Raw genomic sequence first — 26765 nt, 5'->3', positions numbered from 1 at the left:
TGGTGTTTGGAACCTAACCATGTCAATAACTGAGGAGTGGGTGTATTATAATATGATGTATGCTGGTGATAACCGCTGAAACTAACAGTAATTGAATTAACCCCTAGTTTACAAGAGAAGACTAGGTTTAAGTTGGATTCACCAACTGTTGTGGGTCAACTGTGTAATGCAGTTGCTCAAAAGCCTAATTCCATTTTAGGCTCTGTGATTAGAATGCCCAGAACTAGAGAGGTAGTGTTCCTTCTGCTGTCTTATTGTCTAGCTGGACCTGGAGTATTGCATTTATACTCTAGGGGGACATTGACAAATTGGGGAATAACTAAGGTTATGAGGGGTCCCTAATGCCTTCCAGAAGACAGGACTGGAATTGGTGTGTAGAGGATCCAGGAAGGTAGGTTTCAGCTTAATAAGTCAAAAAATTTTCTAATGGCCAGAATTGATCAGTAATGCAGTGGGCTGAGAGAGAGAGAGTGAGTTTTCCATCTCCCAGAAGTGTTTAGGAAGAGCCTGGATGTTCACTTGTCTCAGTATATTAGCAAGAAGGATAATGAACCTGATAGAAACATGGATTAAATATGTGTGACTCTTTCTAGTTCCAGGTCATACTATGCATGAAAAGAAGAGAAAGGATTTTCCACGAATAACTTGTAATGTAGTTAATTTTAATAGCTAACAACCACCAATGGCATAATTAGAATCCCAACATGTAGAAGTCAGAAGTTCCCAGAACTTTCTTACTCATCACTTTAGTTTTGTGTCCAGGACTGGACTCCAGGAACTTCAGAGAGTTAGAACAAGTTTAACAGGAGAGCAGCAGAATGGACAACACCTCCCACCCCAAACTTTTTATTTTTACATAATTTCAGACTTAGAGAAAAGCTGCAAGTATTGTACAAAAAATTCTCATATAGTCTTCACCCAGGTTCCCCAAATGTTAACAAGATATTTTCTTTATCATTATTTCTTTTTCTCTCATATATATATACATATATGTACACATTGTTTTTTCTAAAGTATTTGAACATAATTTGCAGACATGATGCCTCTTTTTCGGTAAATACTTTAGTCTGTATTCCTAAAATAAGGTCTTCTCTAACCCCAGCAGAATTATAAGAACTAGGAAATTAACATTGGTACAATACTAATATCTAATCCATAGACTTTATTCAGATTTCACAGTAGTCCTAATGATATGCTTTATAGCTCCCCGCCCCCCCAAAAAAAACAGGTCACAGGTTGTAGTCAGTTGTCATGTCTCCATAAGTCTTCTTTAGTTTTTCTTTGTCTTTCACGACATCAGCATTTCTGAAGAGTAGGCAAAGGACTTTTAAGCAGAGCCCTTTAAGAAATGAGCTAAGACTAGGGGAAGGTTTTGCTATGAATCCTTAAGTGTCTTTGGACTCTTCATCAAGAATGATTTCCCCATTCAAGACACCACAGTGACTTCATGCTGCTCATCACCAAAAATCCAGACTCCCACCCCCAGCCCACCTTCCCAGCTTGATCCTACATTTCCTCACGTATGGTCTCTCTGCTCCAGTTACACTAACCATCTTCAAGGGGACGCTCGCTTTTTGCCAGACTTAGAGCTTTCTTCTGGCCCTCTCCACTCCCCTCTGCCAATGAGGCCCCTCTCTTTCCTAAAAGTGATGGAGATGATAACTTGCAATTAGCTGGTGCTATTATGTGCCAGCCACCGTTCTAAACTCCTTACATATACCACTCTTTTAACCCTATTTCATAGGGACCATCATGATCCCCATTTTACATGAGGAAATGGAGGTGCAGAAAGTCAAGTAATTTGCTCAGGCCCTCACAGAAGAAAAGGCTGCTCAAAGCCTGCTGATTTGATATTTCCTTAGCTTATTTCCTCCTCACTCTGAATCTTTGCTTGTTGCTGTAGAAGGGATCCCAGCACTGGTGAAGGTTCTAGTCCGTGGCCTCCCTTTGTGAGATTCTTGGGGCCTGGGAACACCACTCTTCCCCTACTGCTTGGCAGTTCACACTAATCCATACTCAGCTGTCTGCATTTGCAGGTAGGGGGCGTGTTGGCCTGCTTCCAGGGTCTTACAGGGTGTACTATATCCTCAGTTCTAAGAAGGGTTTGAATCTTTTATGTTTGCTGCTTCCTCCCTTCCCACCGGAGCATCTAGTCCCTTGTACCTTACACCAACGCCTGAGTTTCTCAGAGTGGGGCCCAGTGTGTCAAATGTTATCAACATCTCGTGGGAGCATGTAAAAAATGCACAATCCTGGGCCCCACCCCAGACCTCTGGAATCAAAATCTCTGGTGGAGAGACTCAGGGCCTTCCATTTTAATGAACTTCCCAGAGACTCTAAAGAGCGTTGATGTTTGAGAATCATTGTTGAAAGCCTTTGTTGGATGTTTATAAAATGATCAATGGACTGACTGACCAATTGATTGCTTGGATGAACTCCTGGGTTGTTTCTATGGAGGACAGACCAAAAGGAAACCTTTAAAATGAAGGTTATTGCCCATAGAGTAACTAAAGAATGTTGTGGGGCTTAAAACCAGGAAGCCTTCTCAGTCTGCAGGGGTGAACTATTTCTACTCAGGCTTCTCTCTCTGCAGTGATGTTTAACTCCATACCAGAGGGAAAACACCAGGACCCTGAGCAGGTCTCCGACTGCCCAGCCCCAGCCCCACCATCCCGCCAACTTTGCCGAAGCCCTGAGAGCCTAGGAGTAACTGAAGGCCGTTGCTCCACCCCATGAGAAGCCCAGCTGTTTCCCCCAGCCCCTAGGCCACCTGAATTCATTCACAGTTTTCCTGTCAGTTACCCCAGCCTCTGCTACAGTGTGGGAGGGGGCCTCTCTAGACTAGGGTGGGGCTGCATTTCATTTATTGTCTGGCTTGGTGTCTTTCCTCTGTGCCTTAGCGGAACAGGTGCAGGCAGACGCAGCTGGGTGAAATGAGGACATTCTTTCTCTCCTTTCCTCTCTTCTCTCCCTCCAGCTTCCTCCCCCTACCCAGCCACACAGAAGCCACATCCCATTTCCTCCCCATCATTGAAAAGCTGCAGTGCCCCACTGCCCAGCAAAGGGCAGCACCCTAGGGGAGGGGATGCTTTATGCTGGGAGGGGACATAGTCAAGGGAAAGTGGAAAGTCATGGTTTCCATTGCTGCCCTTCTTTTCTGTTGTGCTGCTGCTGCTGCTTTTTTTTTTTTTGTACTTTTTATTGTTTTATATATATATATACACACGTACAACACATTTGCCAGTTCAACATTTTTAGGTGTACAATTTAGTGCTGTCAATCCTATTAATCATATTGTGCAACCATCACCCATAATCGTTGCCAACTTTCCCATGGTGGTGCTTCTTTTTGAGAGGTGGAGAGATGGAAGTGGTATCGTAGGAGGGGAGGGGAGGACTGTTCAGGGACTACCTGGCTTAAGGACTTTGGCTACAGCCTCTCAGCCCACAGAAGAAGACCAATTATGAAGCTGGTCAACCCATCCCCTTCAGGGCTGACTCCGCTCAAACCTACAATCTAGGACAAAGGTTCTCAAAGTTGAGCAGGCATCAGCATCCCCTGGAGGGCTTATAAAAGGAGGATTGCCAAATCCCACCCCCCAGAGATTGGATTCAGTAGGACTGGGGTGGGGTTCAAAATTTGCATTTCCAACGTGTTTGTGGTTGATGCTGCTGCTGCTGTATGGTTCATACTTTGAGAACCACAGTTCTAGAGCTTCCCTTAAGGCTTCTGATAAGTGGGCCCTGCCTGCCCGCAGCTGGGGGAAGAACAGGTCACTCAGGGAAGTTGGGCCCTCAGCAGTGGCCTTATCACTCAGGCTCAAATCAGAACCCTTCCCCCATTGCAGTTCTTTGTGACTTTGCTAGATTTGGATGGGGCCATGGCTTAAGGGAAGACGGCAGAAAGAAGACCCTCTGTCTATGTCTGCGTGCTCCCCACCTCCATGGCCAGCCCCCTCCAGGTAGTCCCTACTGCCATCCTAAATCTTTTGTCTTTATATCTTCTTGCCTGCCAGTTTCAGGGAGAGATGTCTCCTGCTTATGGTCTCTAAAGTTCACCTTTCAACAATATGCTATGGAATACTAGACTTCTCCTCAAAAGCATGGAGTCCCTGGGTGGTGCAAACAGTTAAGGCACTGGCTCAGCTGCTAACCAAAAGGTTGGAGGTACGTTCTGAGGTACCGTGGAAGAAAGGTCTGGTGATCTACTTTCGAAAAATGAGCCATTGAAAACCCTAAGGAGCACAGTTCTACCCTGACTCACATGGAGTTGCCATGAGTCAGAGTCAATGGCAACTGGGTTTTTTAACTCAAAAACATGAGGTTAATCTCTGTGTAGTGACTTGGGAGGGACCTACCATGATACGTTATTGAGTGAAACTGCTCAACTCGAGGTAGAAAATGTTCCTACTTTGGTAAAAGCAAGCTACCACAAAGCTATAAATGAATATATACATAAGTATCAACATGCACATGGACAAAAACAATTTATTGGAAGGACCCTTCTAGACTGCCAACAGCAGTTACCTCTGGAGGATGGGAGATTTCACCATTGACTTTCTCAAATCCTATATTTTAACATGCCTTTATCACTGTGTAATAAAAATCTAATGCAAATTGGGAAAGAAGGGTAAGAATGGCTGTACAATTTGAAGAATGTAATCAATGCCACTGTAATGTACATGTAGAAATGGTTGAATTGGTATGTTTTGCTGTGTATATTTTCAACAACAACAATAATAAAAATATCTACTGAACTGCAAATACAGTAGTACAGACTGGTGAGGCTCTGGAAAGCTATACCCTGAACTGTTATCAGTAGCAAGTAGGAGATGAGGGAGAGGGTTCTTTTTTTTTTTTTTAATATACACTTCTAGACTGTCTGAATTTGTTACAAGGAAGGTTTTTTGTTTTTTCATTTTAAAAAAGCTCCAAATAAGGTAGAAGTATAGGCAATAAAGGAAGCAGAATGGCCTTCCCCCTCTCTTCTGCCCTTTCCCTGGCAGCCCCTGGCTCTTCCCCCTGGCAGCTGCTGCCCCCCAGCCTTCACGCTCTTCCAGCTGCTCTGCCATCTCATTCCTTCCTGTCACCGTCAGATTTCTCCAGTGAGTGGCCTTCACTTGCTGCCTCCATTTCTTCAAAAGCCATCTTTATTTTAAAGAAACATTACATGTTTTTGTTTGCTGATCAACAACATTCCAAAAAAGGAAAAAAAAAGTCCCATAGACTTAAAACAGCATCCGTAAACATGGCTTGTGATCTTGTCCGATCCTTTCCCCGTCTCTCTGCACACGCATGTCCTTTCATAATTGTAATGTGCACAAATGCTATTTTGTGCCCTGAAATTTTTTACGTCACCTAATTTTGTAAGCCTATCTATGTATGGACACAGCATCATTTCTTCTATGAATGGTACTATGGTTGTTTAGCCAGGCGCTGATTGTTAGGCCTTTGGGTGGTTTCCAGTTTTTGCTATTTATTCATTCACAATTTAACCCTCTGCATTTGAGCTCCGCCTCCTGCCAGTCTATAAAAACTGCCCTCTTAAAGGTCACTGCTATGGGTCTTCCCTCCAAATCCACCAGCCTCTTCTTAGTCCTTGACTGAACCCTTGTCCTGACTTTAACTGGGACTTGGCCTTCTTAACCACCCTCGCCACCACCCACAAGCCCATCCATCAAACCCTTCGTGAAATTCCAGCCTCCCTTTATTGGTTTTTGTTTTTTTAATCTCCCCCCCCCCACCTAAAACAAATACATATTTACATTTTCATTGTAAAAGAATAAAACAACTCATAAATGTATAATATAGAAAGTAAAAATACATTTTATTAAAAATTGTAATTGAATTATAAGGTATATGATGTATTTATATATGAATATAAATGCTATATATAAAAATGCGAATATAGTATACACATCTGTGTAATGAAGCTGTATGATAAAATTAAACCTATTATATACCCACCCCCAACTTAATAAATAAAATATCACCAATTCATTGGAAGCTTCCTGTGCACCGTTCCCTGTGCCATCCTTCTAACAAGCCCCACTAAAAGATACTCTGAATTTTATTTATCATTCTCTTCATTAAGTCTAATAATTTGTAAATTGAAAGGGGTCATCTAGACAATATCACCTACTAATAATGTCATTTTGGTTTCTTTCCGGTCCTTACCTTTATTTTCCTTTTCTTTCTGCTTTTGCTTGTATCTCCAATAAATGGTCAGGAGCAGGGATAGCAGGCATCCTTGACTTGTTCCTGAATTTAAAAGACATGCTTCTAATGGTTGCCCACTGATGATGATCACTGTAGGTTTTTGGCAGATGCTCTTATACAAGTTAAGGAAGTTTCCTTTTATTTCTAGTTTGTTGTTAAATTTCACCAAATGCTTTTTTCTGTATCTACTGAGATGATATGATGAGTTTTCTTTTTTCATTTGTGAATGCTGGAAATTAAACTTTCTTTGCATTTCTGGGATAAACCCAATTAGGATATGCTATATTACCTTTTTTATATACTGCTGGATTTGGAGGGTGTGTGTGTGTTTGTGTGTATAGTTTGCTTACATTTTGAACAGCATCTCTGCTTATAAGTGATATTAACCTGTTTGGTTTGGAATTAAAATTTTACTAACTTCACTGAATGAGTTTGGGGTGTTTCTTCCTTCTCTTGTCTCAGAAAAGCTGGCATAAAATTGGAATTGGCACCTTCTTCAATGTTGGGTAGAACGTTCATGTAAAACTGCCTGGGCCTCATATCATCTTTGTAGGAAGATTTTAAATTACTGATTTAATTTTTATTTATGGCTATAGGTAAGGAGAACACACATCCTGGTTTACCTGGGCTGTGCCAGGTTATGCCTCTTGTTCTGGTATATTTATTAATAGCTCCTCTTTTCACTTTCAACGATGTGCTGGTTTCTGTGATAAAATCTGTGGTGGTTCTATTTATAGGACTAGATAGATTTTTCTCTTTTTGCTTGAGTTAGTTTTGGTAAATATTTTTCTAAATTAGTGTTCATTTTGTTCATTTCAAATTTACTGGCATGAAGTTGTTCATAGTTTCCTCATCTTTTTAAACTCTACTGTAGTTTGGTAGCTTTAATGGAGTCCTGGTGGCGCAGTGATTGAGCTCGGCTGCTAACCAAAAGATCGGCAGTTCTAATCCACCAGCCACTCCTTGGAAACCTTATGGGGCAGTTTTGCTCTGTACTGTAGGGGTCTCTATGAGTCAAAATCGACTTGACGGGAGCAGGTTTGGTTTTGGTATGGGTAGCTTTAATTATATCGGTTAAATTCGTCTTTTTTTGTCATAAGTATATATGTAACAACACATTTGCCGTTTCATCGTTCTTAACATGTACAATTCAGTGACATAGTGTTCACGGTGTTGTGCAGCAACCATCATTATCCATTTACATAAATCACCTTTTAAATCTCTAGTACTGTTTATTTGTATAGTCTTCTTGATCAATCTTATCTAAGTTTTATCTTTTTCATTAATCTTTGGCTTTGTTCTTTCTACTATTTATTTGTATTCTATTTCATTAATTTTTGCTCATATTTTATCTTCTTTCTAAGATTTATTCTGCTGTTCTTTTCTAACTTCCTAAGTTCTATGCTAGATTTATTAATTTTTAATCTTTTTTATTTTCTAATATGTGTACTTAAGGCTATATATTTCCCTATAATTGTTGTTTTAGCTGGATCCTATAAGTGTTTTTTTCTTTACTGAATATACACATCATAAAATGCCCAAGTCTTAAGTTTATAGTTCCATGAGTTTTAATAAATGTAAACATGCATGTTGCCATCACCCAAATCAAGATATAGGACATTTTCATCATCCCAGAAAGTTTTTTGGGGCCATTTTGGATTAGTCTTCCCTCCACCACCAGAGGTGTAATTAGTGTTAGAATTATATTTGCCTAGAACTTCATCTGAATGGAATCATACAATATATTCTCTTTTGTGTACAGCTTCTTTCACTCAGCATATGTTGTGTACATACATCCATAATTTTTTCCTTTTTATTGCTCAGTAGTATTCCGTTGTCTGTGTATATATTATTTGTTTATCCACTCCCCTGTTGATGGATGTTTGGATTGTTTCCAGATTTTGACTGGAATAAAGCACCTATTAACATCTTTGTACAAATCTTTTGTGGACATAAGCTTTTATTTCTCTTGGGTAGGTGCCTGGGAGCAGAACGGTTGGGTCTTGGTGTAGGCATTCCGTAAGTTTTAATATGTGGTATTTTCATTATCATTTAGTTCTAAATTTCTAATTTTCATTAAGATTGTTTTCTTTATCCTGATCAAAAGGGGGAAAATGCGGAAGAGAATTTAAAATTCTCATGGAATTCAGCCTTTCTGGAGCCGTTGAGACTGGATGAACCTCTGAAAGTATTGCCCTGAGATAATCTTTAAACCTTACACTAAAAATATCCCCTGAAGTGTTCTTAAAACCGAACAGTATTGTAGCTTAACTGGTAAAGAATGTCTGCCTTGAGCATTCTGATCTTTTAAGATCTAGCTATGTGGGATCAAAGTGACAACGGTAACTTGAAAGAGTAGATAGGGAACTTAGGGGGCAGTGAGTGTATGTTAATGAGGGAGGAACAATTCAGAAAAGGATGAGAATGGTTGCAGAACTTTAAGAATGTAATCAGTGTCACTGAATTGTAATGTAGATTGTTGAATTGGTGAATGTTCTGCTGTGTATATTCTCAAAAACAAAAAAAAAAATTTTTTTTTTTAAAGATTATTTTCTTTAACCCGTAAGTTATTTGGAAATGTGTTTTAGAATTTCCATGTGTGGCATTTTTGTTGTTGTTGATTTCTAATTTAATTGTGTGCTGGTCAGTTAATATATATAATCTTTTTCTTATTTTTTTATTTTTTAAGATAGACTAGTAGAATACAAACAGTTTATTGATAATGGTGTTAGATTCCACATCACCACTGTCCTGTATAAAGCTACCACTTGATGAGTTTTTGGTGTGGAATCAAAGAAGATCCACAATTATCTGAAATATCTATGAGAATACTTGTCCCATTTACAACTTACGTATCTTTTTTTTTAATTGCGGTGAAATATATATAGCAAAACATTTGCCATTTCAACCATTTTTATGTGTACAATTCAGTGACATTAATTATGTTCATCACGTTGTGCAACTATTGCCACTATCCATCTCTAATAATATAGTCTTTATGACACTGATTTTTTGAAATGTTTTGAGACTTACTTTATGGCTTAATATGTGGTAAATTTTAATAAATATTCTTTGTATTTTTAAAAAGAGAGAGTGTGTGTGTGTATAAAATCTTCGATCAAGCTTGTTAATGGCATTGTTCAAGTCATCCAAATCCTTTCTGATTTTTGTCTTCTCAATCTGTTGATTACCAAAAAAGTTTATTAAGATCTCAATGGTAGGTTTATTGATTTCTCCTTGTAGTTTTTGTCCAGTTTAGCTTTATCTATTCTGAACCTTTGTTATTTGGGGTATACAGATTAAAAAATATTATTCTAGCACCCAATAAATTATTATAACAAAATTTTAAATCAACATATACTGACTCTATCTTTTAGTGCTTTTTGCCTAACACCTATTTTGTCTAATGTTAATATTTAGCGACAGCTTCCTTTTGGTTAGTATTTAGTTTTTTTTCCATCATTTTATATTCAGCCTCTCTCTATATTATTTCTTTTCTGCTATGCTTTTAATGAGGACTAGATTAGAAGTCAGAAGACCGTCGTTCTAGTCCTGATTGTATCCTGGAGTCTTAGGTTCCTCATCTTTCAAGTGGGTGTAAATATACTTGCCTTGCCCATCCTACTCCACCATGTGGTGAGAATCAAATGAGATAATGTATGGGAAATCACTTTGAAAACTGTAAAGTATTTTGCAAATTATTATTGTTCCTGCCACTCATTGGTGACTGTCCCCCAAAGCTGCTTCAAGCCATAGTGGTTAAGAGCTCTGACATAGTTGGATAATAGAGCCTCACTTTTTCCATCTATAGAACATTTGCAAATACTATTTCGTAGGGTGGTTGCAAGATGTAAATATACTTAAAGTACTACATTATCTGGCACATAGTAGGTATTTAATGAATGATAACTCAATGTTTTTATAATTACGATTGTTGTTGTTGTTGTATTGCTGCTGTGTTTATCTGAATTCTGACTCCTCAACTTACCACCTGTATGACCATAGGCAAATTCCTTAAGCTCTGTAAGCATCAGTTATCTCATCTTGAAGCTGGAATGATCATTCTCTACTTTATAGAGTTATTCTGAGAATGAAGTAAAATAACGATGAAAAGAACTCAGCACAGTGCCTGTATGTATCAGCAGCTACCACTTCTACTTTTAGCGTTCCGAATGTTGATACTTTTCTGACATCCCAAGTCACCTCTAACCTCTTACCTAAGCTTGAAACCCTTATTTAAAATGCAAGCAGAGTAGGACCACTTGGATATCCTGCCACCAATTTAAAACATTCTGTCCAAAACTAAATCCTTCATCATTTCTCCCCCTGAATCATTTTGGCTTCTTGAGCATCTAAGTGATGGGCTTATGTTAAGCCCTGCCTTTAAGGAGCTCATGGTCTAAAGGAAGACTGACCCATAAAACATCTGTGGAAGTGCCGTAGCAGAAATGCATGAGATGCTGCAGGAGACCCTGCAGAACAGATAACCCCTATGGGGAGGAGGATGGCCAAGACAGGGAAAGCTTTCCAGATCTCTCTTTCCAGAGCTTCTCCCAGAAGAAGCTCATTGCCCTGTTTCCACCAAACTTGCCAGAACCATCATCTGTCATTTTCTCAACACAACAGACTAGACTATACAAAATTAAACAGCTTTCTTCACTTTACTTCATAATCTCCAAGCAGTGACTCAGGATCCAGGCTTCTTTCATTCTGTGGTGACACAGTGTCCACCAAAAGGTTGACAGTTCAAACTCACCCAGAGGCACCTTGGAAGAAAGGCCTGGTGATCTGCTTCCTAAAGGTCACAGCCATGAAAACCCTATGGAGTGCAGTTCTACTCTGACACACGTCAGGTTGCCATGAGTAAAGACCATGATCTGTAAAATAGGGCTAATAATGATACCTGGAGACCCTGGTGGCATAGTGGTTAAGTGCTATGGCTGCCAACCAAAAGGTCGGCAGTTCAGATCCACCAGGTGCTCCTTGGAAACTGTATGGGGCAATTCTACTCTGTCCTATAGGGTTGCTGGGAGTCAGAATCAACTCAATGGCAATGGGTTTGTTTTTTTTGTTTTTTGATAATACCTACCTCCTCGGGTTTTTAGGATTAAGCAAATGAATATAATAAAAAGCATAGACCAGTGACTGGCACAATGCTACCAAACCAAAACCAAATCCATCGCTGTCAAGTCGGTTCTGACTCATAGCGACGTTATAGGACAGAGTAGAACTGCCTCATAGAGTTTCCAAGGAGTGGCTGGTGGATTTGAACTGGTGACCTCTCGGTTAGCAGCCATAGCTGTTAACCACTGAGCCACCAGGGCTCTGGCACAATGTTTAGTGCTATATAATTTGGATATTGTCATGGGGACAGGGAAGAAATGGTCTCTTGAAATGCTAAATGACAGTCTGGAATGGCCCTTAGAGATGACCATGTCTAATCCCTACAGCCGCATAGGGCCATTCATAGTGGGTTTGGCATTTCCTGCCAGATTCTCATGCTGCTCCTGGTTTAGAGCCTGCACTTAGGCCTAAACTATTTGGCAGAGTAGGTGAAATTTATTTTAGTAGCTTCCTAGGCACTTGCTGCCTCAACCCTATCCTGCCCCCTGATCTGCATTTTCTACACCAGAACACCCACCACCCATATCTTCACTCTGCCCCTACTACCCCTACTCTCCTACCCGCCCCCATCCCCCCATTTCCCCATCCCCCCATCCCACCATAGTTCTCCTGTGTTTTCGTCTCAGGTCAGATTCCGTAGCATCAGGTCAGGTGCCAAGTAATTACTCTGATAAACTGATTCCTGTAGAAGGACTCAGGTGCAAAGGTTGCTGTTCATACAAAGGGGCATTATGACAGGGGCCCTTCTGCAGAAAATGCCCGCCCTTGGCCCTTCGTGTCCTGGTCTGTGGGAGGGAGAGAGGGAGCAGCATTCAAGCCTGGAGTTGAGAGAGATCTAGACCATCAGTCTTACCCAAAGAAGACAGATTCTCTGTGCACATCCATCATGATGGCTGGGGAGGGGGCAGGTTGTGGTACTGGGAGAGGAACGTGGCAGGGACATTTAGTAAATTTCTAGGCACAGAGCATTATACTAGGTGCTGGGGGTGGGGTGGGGAGAACCAGTGGTCTAGCGCAGCTCTGTCCCATAGAAATATAATGAAAGCCACATACGTAATTTAAAATATTTTAGTAGCCACATTTAAAACAATAAAAAGAAACAGGTGAAATTATTTTAATAACATTTTATTTAACCCAGCATATCAAAAATATTATCATTTTATCGTGTAATCAATATAAAACCTATTAATAAGATAGTACAGTTTTTTTTTTTTGCACTGAGTCTTGAAATCCAATGTATATTTTACGTTCACGAGCACATCTCACTTTAGAGCAACCACGTTTCCAGTGCTCCATAGGCACAGGTGGCTAGTAGCTTTGCTTCCTAGGCAAAGAAAACAGCAGACATAAAGGTTTTAAGACATGAATGAACCAATTGGTGAGTTTGAGGTACTTCTAGAGGCAAGTATGGCTGGAAGGGAGCAAATAAAGGTAGGAGTGGCAAGAAATGAAGTCAGAGAGATAGCCAGGGGCTAGCATTTTAGATTTTATTCTAAATGCAATGGGAAGCCATTGGATGCTTTTAAGGCAAGAAATGATTTGCTCTAATTTAAAAGGACCCTTAGGCTGCTGTATAGGAAATAGTCTGCAGGGAGGCCAGAGTGGAAGCAGAGAGGCCAGCAAGGGGCTATTGCGTTAGCCCAGGTGAGAAATACAGGTGGCTTGGATTTGAGAGCTCATGGTGGAGATGCTGAAAAGCATTTGGACTCATGATAGGTATTGAGAGGTAAAGCCCATTGGATTTTGTGGGATGTGTGAGAAAGAGGAGTCAAAGATGGCTCCAAGATTTTTGTCCGAAGCAAGTGATAGTGGAGCTTGGGATTGGGGTAGGAGGTGGAAGTAGGTTTAGGAGGGAAAATAAAGTTCAGTTTTAGCATTGTTGTTGTTAGGTGCCTTCTAGTCAGCTCAGACTCATGGTGACCTTTCGTATGCATGGGAAAGCTGGGCAAATGAAAAAAGAAGAATTGAGGGATTTGAATAGTGCTGTTGGCAAAGAATATTGAATATACCATGGACTGCCAGAAGAATGAACAAATCAATCTTAGAAGAAAAACAGCCAGAATGCTCTTTAGAAGCGAAGATGGCAAGACTTACTCTTGCTTACTTTGGACATGTCATCAGGAAAGACCAATCACTAGAAACCTAGAACATGTGTGTCAGCAAAGGCCCAGAGAGTGTGGAAAAAGTAACATAGGCAGGCAATGGAGAGCCCATAGGTAGGATTATGTGTTAGGGGCCAGGGCCAGGATATGCAAAATGGGAGATAAGACAGGCTGGAGCAGACCATGAAGGGTCTTAAATGCCAAACTAAGAAATTTTAAATTTATTTGGTAGACATGAGGGGAGCCAGTGGAGATTTTTAGCAATAACTGATATTCTCAGAGCTTAACTTTACACCGACTGCTCTATGTTTAATAACATTACAAATTCCTTAGATAATTTTCACTAAAATTATAGATATGGAATGATAAGAGCCAAGCTAAAAATAATCTCATGTATTAAAAAAGCCTCATATATTTTTAAAAAATACACCATGTGGAACACTATCAAAATGTGAATAGAGATTGTTTCATGATTGGTAAGACTATGAGTGGTTTGGATTTTTTTCTTTTCTTTCTAAATTTAAAAAAATTGTGCGTAGTTACTTTTATAATCCACTACCTGTCTGTCAGTTTGTTGTACTGTGGTGGATTGCATGTTGCTATAATGCTGGAAGCTATACCACCAGTATTTCAAATACCAGCAGGCTCACCCATGGTGGACAGGTTTCAGTGGAGCTTCCTGATCAAGACAGACTAGGAAGAAAGGTCTGGCCACGTACTTCTGAAAATTAGCCAGTGAAAACCCTATGGATCACAACAGGATACTCTCCAATGTAGTGCTGGAAGATGAGCTCCCTAGGTTGGAAGGCACTCAAAATACACAGTGGCTGCAACAATGAACTAGAGCATACCAGTGATGGTGAAGATGGTGCAGGACCAGGCAACATTTAATTCTGTTATATATGGGGTTGCCATGAATCAGAGCCGACTTGGCAACTAACAACAACAAATTTTTATAATGACAATAATTTTAAACCAACAATTTAAATGTCTGCAGAGTTGGAAGAGAGAGTAGAGTGGATAAGGAGAGTGGAGGCAGGGAAATGGGTTAGGTTCCTTGCAGCAGTCCAGCAGAAAAGGAAGGAGAGGCTGAACTGGGACAGAGACCATGAGGAGGAGGAGGGAAGCGGAAAATGCATTTCTTGCCTTTGAGTTGGATATGTATGAAAGCCCTACCACAAACAAGCATGGAGATTAAAAGGATAGGCTGTGGAGCCAGGCTGCTGAGGTTTGAATCCTAGCTTGGCCACTTAGTTGGGCAACTTACTCTCTGTGCGTAATTTCTTTATCAAATTATTTATGTTGAGAATAATAATTACACCTATCCTGTAAGGTTGTTCTAAGGCGTAAACAAAGGAGTACATGTTAATTGCTTAGTGTACAACTCATAATGTTGTTAGTTTCTGTCAAGTTGACTCCAACTCATGTTGACTTTATGTATAACAGATGAAACATTGCCTGGTCCTGCGCCATCTTCATGATCACTGGCATGATCATTGAGTCCATTGTTACAGCTGTTGTGTCAACCCATCTTATCGAGAGTCCCTTGTTTTCATTGGTCCTCTGCTTTACGATTGGTCTTTCCAGATGGCGTGTCCAAAGTGAGTTGAAGTCTCGCCATCCTCGCTTCTAAGCAACATTCTGGTTGTATTTCTCCTAAGATTGATTTGTTCATTAGTTTGGCAGTCCGTGGTATATTCAATATTCTTCACCAACACCACAGCTCATAATAGGTACTCAATATATTAGCTATTATTCTTGTTACTCCCAGGGCCTGGCCTCAGTGGAATTGGTGCTGAAGGTGGTGAATCATCCAACCTGGAATAGATTAATTGAGTGCTCTCATGAGATCTATCCCTTATCCCAAGAGCACCCAGGGATAGAGGGCATCACCCAGAGCCTCCTCGTGCCAGGCTTGCAACAGTATGTCTCCACACTACCAGGGTCCCTATTAGAGTGGTTCCTGAGCCCTCCTGTGGGAGAGAAAAACTGAGAGGTGGAAGACCTGGGGCAACTTAATGACAAGCCATTTGAGAAACAAGCCATTTGTCTTGGTGAGCTCTTAACCTCACCTTTTCATACAGAAGAGGGCTTTACACTTTAGACATATTCAGTGGGGCCTTCCTAAGACAGCACTTGGCTCCCTGTGTGGGAGTTAGAGGAAGTTAGTGGACTCAGCATTAAAAAACAAAACAAAAAAGCTTCTGGCAGTTGTTCACCCGCTTTAGAAGGCAATATGGAAGTATCTATTCAAAGTAAAAATGCCCATACCCCACGATCCAACAATTGCCACTACTCAGAATCTTTCATGGAGAAATACTTCTTGGAACACATGTCCAAAGAGGCCTGCACATACATGTTTATAGCAATATTGTTTGTAATGGCGAAAAAGGGGGATAGGAAAGGAAAATACAACCTAAATGTCCGTTTGATAGGAGAAAGATAAATAAAACTGAAATGTAAGCTTATAGGTGGAATGTTGTGCAGCATATGATTATATCAGGAGCCCTGGTGACGTACTGGTTAAGTGCTGTGGCTGTTAACCAAAAGGTTGACGGTTCAAATCCACCAGCTGCTCTTGGAAACCCTACGGGGCAGTTCTACTCTGTCCTGTAGGGTTGTTATGAGTTGGAATTGACTTGATGACAACGGATTTGGTTTTGGTTTTATATATTTATCACGCGGGAGAAAGATGTGGCAGTCTGCTTCCGTAGAGATTTACAGCCTTGGAAACCCCCTGGGGTCGCTATGAGTCGGAATCAACTTGACAGCACTGGGGTATGTATATATATGTATCAAAGGAGCCTTGGTGATGCAGTGGTTAAGCGCTTGGCTGCTAACTAAAAGATTGGCTGTTTGAACCCACCAGCTGCACCACGAGAGAAAGATGTGGCAATCTGCTTCTGAAAAGATTATAGCCTTGGAAGCTCTATGGGGCAGTTCTACTCTGTCCTATAGGGTCACTGTGAGTCAGAATCGACCCGATGGCAATAGGTTTGGTTTGGTTTATATATATATATCAAGGAGTACCTGGGTGGTGCAAACGTTTAAAGGTTGGTGGTTTAAGTCTACCCAGAGGATGAAAGATCTGGTGATCTACTTTCAAAAAAACCAGCCATTGAAAACCCTATGGAGCACCGTTCTGCTCTGGCACACATGGGGTTGCCATGAGTCAGAGTGGACTTGATGGCAACTCGTATATATATATATCAGCAAGATACTACTGAGAAATGTAATTAATGTCACTTAAATTGCATACATGAAAATGGTAGAAATGGCAAATTTTTGTTATATGTATTTTACCACAATTAAAAAACAAAAAACAGTATGCAATCGGGTGAGAGTATATGAGAACTCTACTTTCTGCACAATTATTCTGTTAACCTAAAACTGCTCTAAAAAATAAAGTCTATGTAAAAAATAAGGTATTACTGAGAGAGAAAAGCAAGATGCAGAGTATGTGTTAGAGTGGAGTGAATAGATAAAGGTCACTGAAGCATTATCCGTAACAGTTTAATTTTTCATAAGAAGAATATACACCTACTCTTCACTTATTGACTATTTCATTATCTGACATTTTGCATTTATGACAATAGTAAAAAGTGTACTATCCTACTATTTTGTGTATCAATGATATATGTCTGGCAGTAATGAATGCTAGGATGTGAGGCAAGAGTAACGCTGGCTGTGATGGTTAAGGTTATGTGTCAACTTGGCTGGGCTACGATTCTCATAGTTTGGCAGTTATATAATGATGTAATTTGGCAGTTAGGTAATGATGCTGTCATCCTCCATTTTGTAATCTGATGTGATCATCCTCCATTTTCGTGTCACAACAATTTTCGCATAACGACCTGGTCTTTGGAACCTAACCACGTTGATAAGCGAGGAGTGGGTGTACAGTATTTATGTATTAGACATTTTTAAAAGTCTTAGCAGTTAAGAGTTTTTTGAAAATAGGCTGGTCTGACTCAAATTGTGAGCGCCCCATCACTGAAGAAGTTTAGGCAAGGCTGTTTGGGCCATTTGGAGGGATGGTACAGGACTGTGATTTCAAATTAATTTTCATCAGATGATGTAATGAGTTTTTTATTAAACCAAAATCATTTCATTTAAAGTGCTGTCCTTTATTCTGACCCCTCTCTACAGATATAGTGTTCAGGAATTCTTTATTTTATGAAATATGGTATATATAGACCATAGGTGTTTTCCTTATAACCTTACTTGGCAACACCCTTACTTTTTGGTCTCTAAAATTCAGGGGGGAAATTTTATTGGTTTTTGAAATGTAAATTTCTGGGAACTAGGGTTGTGGGGAAAGTGAATAATTTGGGTAGGCTGATTTAGGTGCCTCTAAGGCCCCTTCTGAGTCCCCTGAGATTCTCTCATTTAATGGCCACCGGCTAGACCCCTCATACCAGTGAGTCATTTTGCAGACAGGAGCCTCTGGATGGGGGGATTGTGCAAAAACGCGAAGCAAGCACAGCTCTACCATTGCAACTATTGTAGGGCCTTCACGTATCCCCTCCCGGCAGCTAGGCAGTATTTAGGGACCACTCTGTGGCCCTCACTGAACAGCAGCGTCCAGCATTCACCATTCACATTGACAAACATCTGCTGAAGGATCTTGATTGGGAAGGGTCTGTGCTCTGTGCTGTGGGTCAGGGTAGTGTTATTGGGGTGAGTCGAGTTGGGTCTTAAACAGTTTGCTATCCTTTATCTACAAAAGACAGTTTAGTTATCACAACTTCTCAGAGCCTCAGTTTCCGCCTGTATAAAATAATACTTAGAGCTCTAGCAGTGAATCTCACCCCACTTATCTCGTCTCCACCCGGAGCTGGGAAGTAGAAGAATCCCACTCTGAAAGGTAAATGATGTAATCAGAGCAGGGTGGATGGAACAGAGATGTGCAAAGTCATCCTAAAGAGACAATAACTTCTAGACCAACAAGGCCTAAGGCCTAATTGCTACCTGTCTGGAAAGTTAACATATCTATGAAGAAAGATCACTTAGTCCTGGATACCTAAAAAAAAAAAAAAAAAATGCAAGAGGTCATTGAGTGGAGAGGTGGCCTGGCCTAGACTGGTGATTTTCCCTGTTGTCACTGCTCCTGGTCCCTGTCCCTAACCCCTTGGCTGCCTGTCTTAGTTGCTGTCTTGCCCACCAAACCCCTTTCTGATTCCCTCTGGCTGCTCCTAGAGAATGTGACGGTCAGAGGCCCTGGGCACCTCTATCTTGTCTCCCACTGTTGGTTTATAATTGGCAGTGTGGGTTGTGCTGCTGTCTCGGGGTGCTGATTACCTTGAGTCTACCCTCTGGACAAGCTTGCAAGTTGCATTTCAGAGCCTGTGAGACTGAGTGGATGGGCCCAGGCCTGGGGTGCCCTTGCTGAGGTCACACCTCCCCAAGTATTGCCACTGTCTCTCCTTGGGCCTTGCCTTTTCCTTGTTTGTGTTTCTTCAACTTGCAGCTAGCTCCCAGTGTTCTTGTGAAGATGAGATCAGTTAGGGGAGGGCAAGTGCTTTCTAGATCAGTTAAGCACTCTATCCATGTAAATTATGGCTGTCATTTTTCCAAATAGCGTTATATATGTATAAAATTTGCAAAGCCCAATTTGCCATAGGAATTACCCTAATTGTGTTGGAAACCAAGAACTGGGGGGAATTGACAGTTAGGCTCAGGAGAAATACCAGGTTGGCAACCCCCCACCCCTTTTTGGAGTTAAATTGATAATACTGCCAGAGTTTACCCAGAGGAAGAACTAAGATGGGAACTGAACCGTGCTGTGGTTCAACAGGTGGCTGCCTCTCTGTGACACCAGCTAAGTTGAGCTGTTGTTGAGTGGTCATGCAGGGCACTTGGGACCCTCCGTCGGGAGCCCTCTGCAGACTGCTGGTGAGTTCCCATCAAGCTTAGGTGGCACACACCATCACGGGTTTCACTGGACACTGAGCTCTGACTTGTTTTTCTGCCTGACTCAAGTGACCACCAGCAGCCTCCAGTCACTCCTGTTTGAGGGGAAAGGGTTAGCGCCTGGTTAACCAGTTCTTACTTGTGACACCCCATGCCAGGGAGCCCACCTGCGGCAGATGCATGTTGATGTTGCACATCTAAGTGCCTTGGATGTGCCTTTACATTTAGAAACCACTTGGGGGCTGCAGGTAGGTTAGGGGAAGGGGGGCAGTAGGATCATGTTAGTTCAGCTGGACATTGTTCTAAGGGTTTTACATGTTTTTTTGTGGTAAACATATAGGTAACAAAACATTTGCCATTTCTTCAGTCTTCACAAGTACAGTGACATTAATTATGTTCATCATGTTGTTCGACCATCATATTAACTGTTCCCAAATTTTTCCATCCCCCTTAACAGAAGCTTAGTGTCCCCTAAACATCGGAGTTTTATGTCATTTAATTCTCATACACACAGAAATTCCTGTGTGATAGATCTTATTTACAGATGAGGAAACTGAGGAATGGAAGGCTTAATTAACCTTAATTAGTTAAAGTTAATTAATCTACAAATTGTACACCTATTAGAAAGTGCCAGAACTAGAATTTAAACCAGGTAAGAAGTCTACTGCAGACAGCCATAGCTCTTTTTATTGCTGTTTTTTTCTGACACACAACTAAGGCAGAGACTTGTCACTTCTTAAGGTCACACAACTGGTAAGCAGTAGATCTGGGATCAAACCCAGGTCAGTCCCATTCCAGAGCTTACCCTGGTAACCACTACTCTATTCTACATTCATGGTTGCTTTTAATATTTAATATGTAACATTATGGCATAATATTCTATTATAGTACAATATTCTAATTAGTATAATATTCTATTACATTATAATTTATTTGATGAATTCTCTATTGTTGGACATTTAGGTTGTTTCATTTCTTCACTATTATAAATAAATGCTAAGATTAAGAAAGAGATAAATGGTGAGAATGTTGTTTGGTTTATTTGTTTGCATTAAATTTTGCAGAGCAAAACCACAATGAGATATCATTTCAGTCTTACAAGGATGACTAAGATAAAAAAAAAAAAAACAAAAACAGGAAATAACAAATGTCGGCGAGGATGTGGAGAAATTGGAACCCTTATCCATTGCTGGTGGGAATGTAAAATAGTACAGCTGTTGTGGAAAACAGTGTGGCAGTTCCTCAAAAAACTAAAAGTAGAACTACCATATGACCCAACAATTCCACTCCTAGGTATATACCCAAAAGACTTGAAAGCAGAGACTCAAAAAGAGATTTGTGCACCAGTGTTCATTGAAGCACTATTCACAATAACCAAAAGGTAGAAAACAACCTAAGTGTCCATCAGCAGATGAATGGATAAACAAAACGTGGCACATACATACAATGAAATACTACTGAGGCAGTAGGAGAAATGAAGCCTTGATACAGGTTACAGTATGGATGGAGCTTGAAGACATTATGCTGAGTGAAATAAGTCAGTCACAAAAGGACAAATATTGTATGACGTCACTTATATAAAAAGACAAGAAAAGGCAAATGTACAGAGACCAAAGCTTATTACTGATTACCACGGGTGGGAGGGAGGGAAAAGGGCTGGTTAACGGTGATGGAAAAATCACATTGATTAAAGGTAGGATTGCATAGCCGGTTATTATAACTGCTGTAAATTAAGTTGTACACCTGTAAAAAGTTGAATTGGCAAAAGTTTTGTGATATATTTACAGTAACAAAAACAAAAAGAGTAGCTTCTGAGGCTGCTTATATACAGCCAAATACCTCATGGGATTTGGTTTCTTGGTTTGGAAGTTTAGGGTCATGGTTTCATGGGACATCCCAGTTAATTGGCCTAATAATGTGTTGAGTGCTTCTGTTCTACCTCCTGGTTTGTTGTGTAGTGCTTGGGGTCTTAAAAGTTTGCAAGTGGTCATCTAAGGCACAACAATTGGTCTCTATTCACCTGGAGCAACAGAGGAAGGAGGAGAGTCAAGAATAGGAGGAGGGTTTGGAATGTGTTACTAATCGCCTCCATTAACAACTACCTCCTTTGTCATGAGACCAAAAGAACTGGATGGTGCCTGTTTACCACTGCAAAACATTTTGATCAAAGATTCCTAGAAGAATCCTGATCAAAAGGCAGAAAATGCAGAACAGAATTTCAAATTCTCTTGGAATCCAGTCTTTCTGGAGCCATGGAGGCTGGATGAACCCGAGACTGTTTGTTGCCCTGAGATAATCTTCAAGCCTTAAACCAAAAAATTCCCAGAAGTCTTCTTAAAACCAAACAATATTTTAGCTTAATTAGGAAAAAATTTCTGCCTTGAGCATTATGCTCTTTTAAGAACTATCTCTATGGGATCAAAGTGACAACAGCAACACGAAAGATTAGATAGGAACCTTAGGGTACAGTGAGTTTATGTTAACGAGGAGGTATAGCTCAGAAAAGGAGGATGAGAATGGTTGCACAACTAGAAGAACGTAATCAGTGTCACTGAACTGTACATGTAGAAACTGTTGAATTGGTGTATATTTTGCTAACAACAACAACAAATAAAATTTAGGAAAAAAAATTATGTAGGGCAGATGGGCTGAGTGTTCAGAGGCTAGAAGACTGGGGTGGGGAGGAGGGGCAGATCAAGTTGACTGCTTGAGCAGAGAAAGAAATTCTGATTAGGGATGTTGTGGAGAGAAGGGAAGAATAGACTCAATGCTTTTGCCCAGGAGTTTGGCATTGTCTATTGAGATAGAAGATTTGGGATGCATTTTAGAAATATCTGTGATTCCTACTTTGGCGATTTTAGTGTTCTTTAACATTTTCCAGCCCAACGTCTCATTGACATTGCCCAGACAGATGTGGGTGGGGTCCGGTAGAGGGTAAGACTGTTCTCTTCCCCAGTTGAGCCATGTGCAGTCATCTGTGGTCACATTGTCTGGCCATCCCATGTCCCTTGCCCTGCTGCCCTTCTCTAACTCATTCTCCCTTTAAAGTTACCCCCTCAAGGCTCTATCAAAAACAAAACCAAACCCAGTGCCTTCAAGTCGATTCTGACTCATATATCTTAGGCTAAAAACAGACATGGTGGCTTGAAGATACCATACACAGTAATGATCATAATGGTCTTCTTTCATTAGGTGCTTAGCGTGACATTGAGCACTTTCCATTTCCTATCTTTTATCCTCACCATAATCCTATATGATGGGGACCATTATACAACCACCATTTTATAGAAGAGGAAACGGAAGCTTTAGGAGTTTAAGGACTTGCCTAGTGCCACATATCCAGGAACTGGCTGAGCCAAGATTTCAGAGCCAGGGCTATCTGAACTCCATGGCCACGTCTCGATAACCACTATGTATACTACGTGGAGTCCCTGGGTGGTGCAAACCGTTAATTCTTTTGACTACTAAAAGGTTGGAGGTTTGATCCACCCAAAGACATCTCAGTAGAAAGGCTTAAAGATCTACTTCCAAAATCTCAGCCATTGAAAACCCTGGAAAACACCGTTCTACTCTGACATACATGAGGTCGCCATGAGTCAGAAGTAACTGATGGCAACTTTGCAACCTTCATGAAGTAGTATAAACAGAGGACACTGTAGCTCTGGGGGTGAATTTCAGAGAATCAGCAAGAACAGTTTCAATTACATGCATTATGGACTCATTAAGGAGCCCTGGAAATCCTGGTGGCATAGTGGTTAAGAGCTACGGCTGCTAACCAAGAGACTGGCAGTTTGAATCCCCCAGGCACTCCTTGGAAACCCTATGGGGCAGTTCTACTCTGTCCTAGAGGGTTGCTGTGAGTCGGAATTGACTCAGCAGCAATGGGTTTTTTTTTAAGGAGTCCTGGTAGTGTAATGGTTAAAGCGCTGGTTAGGTGATTCGAACCCACCAGCTGCTCCATGGGTGAAAGATGTGGCAGTCTGCTTCCCTAAAGATTTACAGCCTTAGAAATCCTATGGGCAATTCTTCTCTGTCCTGTAGGGTCGCTTCAAGTTGGAATTGACTCAACAGCAATGGGTGTGGACTCTCTTATGGAATGTTGAGATTGCAAAGGATCCTGCAAGTATCTCTCTTCTACCTTATTTTAAAATTTTGGCAAATGAGGTCCAGAGAGATTAACTGACTTGCCTAAGGGCAAGACAGGGACCCAACCAGATTAGGACTAGGGTCTTTTGAAACCCACCCCATGGCTCCTAGAAATGCAAATAAATGTACTTTTCAGTGAGCATTGGAAGCAAAAGCTTGAATCAGTAGGGCAGGTTTGGGGAAAGCAGGAGTAGTTTGGCATGGCTGGGTAGGTAACGCCAAGGTTTCAGGAAGGTATGGAACCGCAAGGGGAATAATTCTCCATTCCCCACTCCAGCACACACCTAATTCCCAATTCCACTATACAGAGGGATACAAGAGAGGACAGTGGGCTGGCTGGAAGGCAACATGGCCTGATGATTAAGACAAACAGTTCTGATGTTAGACAGACCTGGATTCATATCCAAGCAACGTACTTTACCTCTTTGAGCCATAGTTTGTTTGGAAGTATTTATGACTAATAGTTATCATATAGGGTCGCTGTGGGAATGAAATAACGCTGGTAAAGAAACTGGCAGAAGTTTCTGGAAGGAGGAAAGTAATCTTGGGGTTGTTCAAGTTGGTGGAAAAAAGAGAACAAAAAACCAGTAACCAAATATATGATCTCAACAGAAGGCCGAGGTATTTCTTCATTTCATCTGATGCATTATTTCTCACAGATACCGTGCTCATTTCACTTTCCCTATGTGGAGGCGGGTTGAGGGGGCGAGGGGGAGCCTCTGTGACCTGTCTTTGGTGAGAAATGAAGGATGGGTTAGATTTACGTGGGGTCAGGGATAATACAGGTTTGCTTTTTATTTCCTGTCTTGAAAGGGGTGGGAGATTGGGAGGAAGTAAGATTGTTAATATAAACTTGAAGTCCAGATTCTTTCTAAAGGACATCCCCTCAGCTGTGTGACCTCAGATGAACCTCTTACTGTCTCAATTGTCTCTTTGCCACAAGGTCATTGAGATGGCCACATAATAATAGCCACTTTACATACAATATCGGATTTAGTCCTCCAGACAAGTCTGCAAGATAGATACTACCATTCTGTTTTAGATAGAGGAGAAAACTGGAGTTTAGGGAGGTTAAGTAGCTTGTGTTAGGGCACACAGCCAGCAAGTGGTGGACCTGAATTTTAGCCCAGATCTGACACCAAAGCCCCCATGCATTCAGGTACACCCAGGGCAGATCAAGAGCATGAAGCTTATACAGTTTGAGGGGCCCTCTTTAAGAAAGGCCCCTTGGTGAACCCCTGAAACTACTGCCCTGAGATAATCTTTAAACCTTAAACCAAAAAAAATCCCCAGAAGTTTTCTTAAAACCAAACGATAGTTTAGCTTAACTTGTTAAAAAAAAAAAAAAAAAAAAGAATGGTCTGCCTTGAGCATTATGCCCTTTTAAGATCTGTCTATATGGGATCAAATTGACAACAGCAGCTTGAAAGATTAGATAGGAACATTAAGGTACAGTGAGTTTATGTCACTGGGGGAGGAACAACTCAGAAAAAGACGGTGAGAATGGTTGTACAACTGGAAGATTGTAACCAGTGTCACTGAATTGTACATGTAGAAATGATTGAATTGGTATATGTTTTGCTGTGTATATTCTCAACAACAAAATAAAATAAATTGTATGTATATAAAATATGTGTGTGTGTGTGTATATAGCGTCTCAGTGGTTTACAGCTCGGTTGCTAACCAAAAGCTCAGCAGTTTGAATCCACCAGCCACTCTTTAGAAACCTTATGGGGCAGTTCTGCTCTGTTCTGTAGGATTGCTGAGTCAGAATCGACTCATTGGCAACGGGTTTATAAAGACCTTTCTTTTTTATATATATGTATATATACACACATATATATATAATATATGTATGTATGTATGTGTGTAGATATACATACACACATGTAAAAGAAAGGTCTTTTTGGTGGCACAAATGGTTAAACACTCAGCTACTAATTGAAACGTTGGCAGTTTTAACCCATCTAGAGGTGCCTCCGAAGAAAGGCGTGGTGATTTGCTCCTGAAAGGTCACAACCATGAAGACCCTATGGAGCACAGTTCTACTCTGAAACACACAGGATTGCCATGAGTTGAAGTCAGCTCATCAGCAACTTGTTTTTTTCTTTAAGAAAAACAATGCAAGGACAACATACACTACAGGGAAAGTCAGCACAATGGGACTAAACCAAAGCTAAGAAGTTTCCTGAATACAACCAAACACTTTGAGGGACAGAGTAGCAGGGGCCTGGGTCTGGGGACCATGCTTTCAGGGGACATCTAGGTCAATTGGCATAACAAAGTTTATTAAGAAAATGTTCTGCATCCCACTTTGGTGAGTGGCGTCTGGAGTCTTAAAAGCTAGCAAGCCGCCATCTAGGATGCATTAATTGGTCCCAACCTACCTGGCGCAAAGGAGAATGAAGAACACCAAAGACACAAGGAAAGTATTAGCTCAAGAGACAGAAAGGGCCACGTAAACCAGAGGCTTCATCAGCCTGAGACCAGAAGAACTAGATGGTGCCCAGCTACCACCAATGACCACCCTGACAGGAAACACAACAGAGAGTCCCTGATGGAGCAGGAGAAAAGTGGGCTGCAGAACTCAAATTCTAGTAAAAAGACTAGACTTAATGGTTGGTTGAGACTGGAGGGACCCCTGAAGACATGGCCCCCGGACTCTCTGTTAGCCCAAACCTAAAACCATTCCCAAGGCCAACTCTTCAGACAAAGATTAGACTGGACTATGGGACATAAAATGATACTGGTGAAGAGTGTGCTTCTTAGCTCAAGGAGATACATGTGACTAAATGGGCAGCTCCTGTCCACTGATGAGATGAGAAGGCAGAGGGTTGGGAGCTGGTTGAATGGACATGGGAAATCCTGGGTGGAAAGGAGGAGTTTGCTGTCACAGTACAGGGGGAGCAACTAGGGTCACATAACTATGTATAAATTTTTGTATGGGAGAATAACTTGAATTGTAAACTTTCACTTAAAGCACAACAATAAAAGAAAAAGAAAAAAAGCAAAATCTCTAATATGAGTTAAATACAGAAGTGAATATTTGTTTAGATTTTGAAATGAAATCACAACGTATTAAACAATTTTAAAAGCTGAAACGTCACAAACATGCCAAAATCCAGAAAAATAACAATTCTTTGTATTAACTGCCAGTCTCTCCTCTATAATACCTTTTCCCTGCGTCTTTTGGCTGCATCCTCTTCGTTTGCATCTTCATATGACAATAGTTTTGTAATGTTTTCCATATAGAAAATAAAAA

At 40.9% G+C, this 26765-nt stretch overlaps 1 protein-coding gene across 4 annotated transcripts in view; it reads left to right on the top strand.

The window, feature by feature from the left end:
• CCND3 (cyclin D3) overlaps window positions 1–26765 on the top strand; it is a 102688-nt gene that overhangs the window by 32939 nt on the left and 42984 nt on the right. The gene's annotated exons all lie outside the window — the stretch shown is intronic.

Source organism: Trichechus manatus, unplaced genomic scaffold (assembly GCF_000243295.1).
Source record: "Trichechus manatus latirostris isolate Lorelei unplaced genomic scaffold, TriManLat1.0 scaffold00065, whole genome shotgun sequence".
Taxonomy (NCBI): Eukaryota; Metazoa; Chordata; class Mammalia; order Sirenia; family Trichechidae; genus Trichechus; species Trichechus manatus.
The sequence above is the reverse complement of the archived record's forward strand: the minus strand, read 5'-3'. Positions and strand labels throughout refer to the sequence as shown.